We start from the raw sequence: 6,115 nt of genomic DNA, 5'->3' as shown, positions 1-6,115 counted from the left end.
TGATACCCAAATCCAGCCCCCTACTTGTGACTTTGCCCAAAGACCTGTATTAATCAAAGATTTAGACTCTGGGGTCAGAAAACAAAGGTTCAAAAATCACTTCTCTACTTCTGCTAGCTAGGTAACCTTGAACTTCTGAACTTCTCACTATAGCTGAATTTCTCAGAGCCTCTTTCCTCAATTGTACAATTGGGTCATTGTGGGGATCAAAAACAGTACATGGAGGGTAATGGGAAACTGCTTCCTGGATAAGGGGTTTTACTTTGGAATGATGGAAAGGTTTTGGAACTAGATAGATGGTTGCACAGCATTGTGAATGTACTAACTGCCACTGAATTGTTCACTTTAAAATGATGAATTTTATATTATATGCATTTCACCCCAAATTATTTTTTTAAAAAAAAGGATGCAGGGAATTCCCTGGCAGTCCAGTGGTTTGGATTCTGCACTGCCACTGTAGGGGGGCCTGGGTTCGATCCCTGGTTGGGGAGCTAAGATCCTGCAAGCCGCCACGTGGCTCAGCCAAAATAAATAAATAAACAATTTAATTTTAAAAAGATGCAGGTTTGGGAGCCAGACTGCCTGGCTTTGAATCCCAATTCTATCACTTAGAAGTTATATGATTTGGGGCATATTAAAAACAAACAAACAAGAAACAGTACATGGAACTTGGTACACTAAATAAATGCTATTAGGAGAAACTGAATTTCTTCTAGGGAGATGCTGGTGCCATCGATCATGGAAACACAGCCTCCTCTCTGCTCACATGCATACTCCACACTGGGGTATGGGCCCCTCTATGTTTCTGCTGCCTCCAGTCCTGGTCTCTATTATTTACCAGTTTTGCAATTACCTATCCACTTCTTTTTCATCCATCACATTATGGCATTATGGAACAGAAAGACCATATCTGGGTCCTCTGTATCCTATTCACCCAGTGCAGGGCTAATTAACCCATTCATTCAACAAATATTTACATATTTACTATGTGCCAGGGTCTGGCTTAGGCACTGGGGATACGCTGGTGTGTAAAACAGATGTGATCCCTGCCCTTGTGAAGCCAACAGTCTAGTGGCAAAGACAGTTAAATAGCAAAGACTATGAACGAATAAACATGCTGCAGGGATAAACAACAAAGTTGGGATAGGGAGAAGGTAGGGGGAGTCACTTGGGTAGAGAGAAGGCCAGGGGATGCCAAGGCCTGAAGGTTGAGAAGGACTTAGACATATGACTTAGACAAGAATGTTCTGGGCAGAGGGAAAGGTGATGACCTTGAGGTGGAATATTTCTTGGCATCTTCAAGAAATGGAGGAGAGGCCAGTATAGCTGGGGCTTAGTTGGACAGAGGGCGAGTGGAGAGGTTGGCAGGAGTCAGCAGGGGCCAGATGTGCAAAGCCTGTAGACCCTGATGCGCATATGATTTTTTTTTCAAAGTACAGCGTATGAAGAATAATGGGAAAGAAGCCATAGGCAGTTTTTAAGCAGTCAAGTGACAGATATAAATTTTTTTAACAATTTACTTGGCGGCTACGAGGAGAATAGACTGTAGGGGGCCAGCATAAATGCACAGAGGTCAGTGAGGAGGCTATTGCAGTCATCCAGGTGAGAGGTGATGATGACAAGTTTGCAGTGGAGAGAAGTGGAAAGAGTCAGGATATATTTTGAAGATAGAGTCAACAGGACTTAGGGGTGGAGTGGATTTAGGGGGTGGTGAGGGAAAGAAAGAAATTATGGTCTATGTGCCCAGCTGTGTGCAGATGATTTCCAGCAAAAGGGAAGACTAGAAGGACGGGTTTCAGAGACAAAACCAAGAGTTTTATTTCTTTGCTTTTTTTTTTGGCCACGCCACGTGGCTTCTTGGATCTTAGTTCTCTGATCAGGGATCAAACCTGGGACCCTGGCAGTGGAAGCATGAAGTCCTAACCACTGGACAACCAGGGAATTCCCAAGAGTTTTATTTTTGACATAGTAAGTTCTAAATGCCTATGGGACCTCCAGAGGGAGACATTATGTAGGTGGCGGCTCTAGTCTGTATATCTCTTAAAGGAGAGGTCTGGGATGAAGAGAGTTTCGGGGGAAATGATCAGCATATATGCCCTGAGACTGGACGATATTACCTTGGAAGCCTAGAGAGAGAAGATAGCAGTGCCCCTTCCTGAGTCAAGAGAAAGTCCATCCAACAGAGATCTTGTCATGAGGAGATGCCTGCAAAGGAGCCATGAGCAAGAGAGTTCAGAGAGGAGAGTAGTTTCACAGAAGCCACGAGAAGAGCAAGAGACATCAGTCAACAGTGGCATCAGCTACTGGGAGACTAAAGTGATGACAGTGACTGATGTTTCCTGAACTGATCTGAACACACACCTGTTTGCTGAATCTCTAGCCTGTCAAACCTTATCCCTCCTTCCCTTTATCAAGTTTCCTTCCATGTGTCTTTGGCAACAGCAGTTGGGTGTGTCCCTGCGGGAACAGTAGGAAAAAAGGGTATTTCTAGCAGGATTGTTCATGGTAGCAAAAGAAAAGGGGGACAAAAAGGGAATAACCATGGACAGAATAATGGATGACTGAATTGTGCTGTGCTTAGAGTATCGTGGAAGTACACAGAGGGGACACTTAGCTTCAACGGGGTCAGCTCTTCCAGATTGTCACTGCTTGCCTCCTGTTCACAATCTCCAGAAAAATCTTCATGCTAAGGAGGATGGTATAGGTCCAGGGTGGAAGGGGGGAGTTGATAAAAATCGAAACTGCCTTCTATTGGCAAGTGTAAATTCTTGATCTTGCGGCTGCTTCCCCCTAGCAAGGCACAGGGATATTAGCTCGGGGCTTTGGGACAGCCTGGAGGGGTGGGATGGGGAGAGTGGGAGGGAGGGAGACGCAAGAGGGAAGACACATGGGAGCATATGTATATGTATAGCTGATTCACTTTGTTATAAAGCAGAAACTAACACACTATTGTAAAGCAATTATACCCCAATAAAGATGTTAAAAAAAAATTCTTGATCTGCAAACTCAGAAATAAAACTTTAAAAAACTGAATTCAGACAGTCCTGCAGCCTGTGAAACAAAAACCACAGTCACAGAAAGATAGACAAGATCAAAAGGCAGAGGGCTATGTACCAGATGAAGGAACAAGATAAAAACCCCAGAAAAACAACTAAATGAAGTGGAGATAGGCAACCTTACAGAAAAATAATTCAGAATAATGATAGTGAAGATGATCCAGGACCTCGGAAAAATAATGGGGGCAAAGATCGAGAAAATGCCAGAAATGTTTAACAAAGACCTAGAAGAATTAAAGAACAAATAAACAGAGATGAACAATACAATAACTGAAATGAAAACTACACTAGAAGGAATCAATAGCAGAATAACTGAGGAGGAGAACGGATAAGTGACCTGGAAGTCAGAATGGTGGAATTCACTGCTGTGGAACAGAATAAAGAAAAAAGAATGAAAAGAAATGAAGACAGCCTAAGAGACCTCTGGGACAGCATTAAACGCAACATCATTCACATTATAGGGGTCCCAGAAGGAGAAGAGAGAGAGAAAGGACCAGAGAAAATATTTGAAGACATTATAGTGAAAAACTTCCCTAACATGGAAAAGGGAGTAGCCACCCAGGAAGCACAGCGAGTCTCATACAGGATAAACCCAAGGAGAAACACGCCAAGACACATAGTAATCAAACTGGCAAAAATTAAAGACTAAGAAAAATTATTGAAAGCAGAAAAGGAAAAATGAAAAATAACGTATAAGGAAACTCCCATAAGGTTAACAGCTGATTTCTCAGCAGAAACTCGACAAGCCAGAAGGGAGTGGCATGATATACTTAAAGTGATGAAAGGGAAGAACTTACACCCAAGATTACTCTACCCGGCAAGGATCTCATTCAGATTTGATGGAGAAATCAAAAGCTTTACGGACAAGCAAAAGCTAAGAGAATTCAGCACCACCAAACCAGCTCTATAACAAATGCTAAAGGAACTTCTCTAAGTGGGAAACACAAGAGAAGAAAAGAATCTACAAAAACAAACCCAAAACAATTAAGAAAATGGTTATAGGAACATACATATCGATAATTACCTTAAACGTGAATGGATTAAATGCTCCAACCAAAAGACACAGGCTTGCTGAATGGATACAAAAACAAGACCCATATATATTCGGTCTACAAGAGACCCACTTCAGACCTAGGGACACATACAGACTGAAAGTGAGGGGATGGAAAAAGATATTCCATGCAAATGGAAATCAAAAGAAAGCTGGAGTAGCAATACTCATATCAGATAAAATAGACTTTAAAATAAAGAATGTTACAAGAGACAAGGAAGGACACTACATAATCATCAAGGGATCAATCAAAGAAGAAGATATAACAATTATAAATCTATATGCACCCAACATAAGAGCACCTCAATACATAAGGCAACTGCTAACAGCTAAAAAGGAGGAAATCGACAGTAACACAATAATAGTGGGGGATTTAACACCTCACTTACACCAATGGACAGATCATCCAAAATGAAAATAAATAAGGAAACACAAATTTTAAATAACACAATACACCAGATAGGTTTAATTGATATTTATAGGACATTCCATCCAAAAACAGCAGATTACACTTTCTTCTCAAGTGCGCATGGAACATTCTCCAGGATAGATCACATCTTGGGTCACAAATCAAGCCTCAGTAAATTTAAGAATATCGAAATCATATCAAGCATCTTTTCTGACCACAACGCTATGAAATCAGAAATGAATTACAGGGAAATAAACGTAAAAAACACAAACACATGGAGGCTAAACAATACGTTACAAAACAACCAAGAGATCTCTGAAGAAATCAAACAGGAAATCAAAAGATACCTAGAGACAAATGACAATGAAAACACGATGATCCAAAACCTATGGGATGCAGCAAAAGCAGTTCTAAGAGGGAAGTTTATAGCTCTACAAACCTACCTCAAGAAACAAGAAAAATCTCAAGTAAACAATCTAACCCTACACCTGAAGGAACTAGAGAAAGAAGAACAAACGAAACCCAAAGTTAGCAGAAGGAAAGAAATCATCAAGATCAGAGCAGAAATAAATGAAATAGAAACAAAGAAAACAATCACAAAGATCAATAAAACTAAAAGCTGGTTCTTTGAGAAGATAAACACAATTGATAAACCATTAGCCAGACTCATCAAGAAAAAGAGGGAGAGGACTCAAATAAATAAAATTAGAAATGAAAAAGGAGAAGTTACAACAGACACCGCAGAAATATAAAGCATCCTAAGAGACTACTACAAGCAACTCTATGCCAATAAAATGGACAACCTGGAAGAAATGGACAAATTCTTAGAAAGGTATAACCTTCCAAGACTGAACCAGGAAGAAATAGAAAATATGAACAGATCAATCACAAGTAATGAAATTGAAACTGTGATTAAAAATCTTCCAACAAACAAAAGTCCAGGACCAGGTGGCTTCACAGGTGAATTCTATCAAACATTTAGAGAAGAGCTGACACCCATCCTTCTCAAGCTCTACCAAAAAATTGCAGAGGAAGGAACACTCCCAAACTCATTCTATGAGGCTACCATCAACCTGATACCAAAACCAGACAAAGATACTACAAAAAAAGAAAATTACAGACCAATATCACTCATGAATAGAGATGCAAAAATCCTCAACAAAATACTAGCAAACAGAATCCAACAACACATTAAAAGGATCATACACCATGATCAAGTGGGATTTATCCCAGGGATGGAAGGATTCTTCAATATATGCAAATCAATCAATGTGATACACCATATTAACAAATTGAAGAATAAAAAACATATGATCATCTCAATAGATGCAGAAAAAGCTTTTGACAAAATTCAACACCCATTTATGATAAAAACTCTCCAGAAAGTGGGCATAGGGGGTACCTACCTCAACATAATAAAAGGCCATATATGACAAACCCACAGCAAACATCATTCTCAATGGTGAAAAACTGAAAGAATTTCCTCTAAGATCAGGAACAAGACAAGGATGTCCACTCTCACCACTACTATTCAACATAGTTTTGGAAGTCCTAGCCATGGCAATCTGAGAAGAAAAAGGAATACAAATTACAAAAGAA

The sequence above is a fragment of the Phocoena sinus genome, chromosome 1 (assembly GCF_008692025.1).
Source record: "Phocoena sinus isolate mPhoSin1 chromosome 1, mPhoSin1.pri, whole genome shotgun sequence".
NCBI classification, from domain to species: domain Eukaryota; kingdom Metazoa; phylum Chordata; class Mammalia; order Artiodactyla; family Phocoenidae; genus Phocoena; species Phocoena sinus.
The sequence above is the reverse complement of the archived record's forward strand: the minus strand, read 5'-3'. Positions refer to the sequence as shown.